This window comes from Eimeria mitis, genomic scaffold (assembly GCF_000499745.2).
Source record: "Eimeria mitis Houghton genomic scaffold, Emh_scaff3119, whole genome shotgun sequence".
Taxonomy (NCBI): domain Eukaryota; phylum Apicomplexa; class Conoidasida; order Eucoccidiorida; family Eimeriidae; genus Eimeria; species Eimeria mitis.
Genome location: NW_013571463.1, coordinates 2,447 through 2,666, shown reverse-complemented (window position 1 = coordinate 2,666; position 220 = coordinate 2,447).

The window sequence follows — 220 nt, the reverse complement described above, 5'->3', positions numbered from 1 at the left end:
GCTACGGCTAGCTGCAGTTAATAGCTAGCTACAGCTAGCTGTACGGCGAGGTCCGAGCCTAGCTCAGCTAGCTAGCTGGGGGGGGCTAAGGTGCATAGATACTCATCATACACCACAAAAGGTGTTTATATGCAAACGAAGAAGTTTGTGAAAATAAAGCTAGCTGCGGCTAGCTGTATGAGATGAACGTGGCAGTACAGCTAGCTAGAAAACTCTGTAG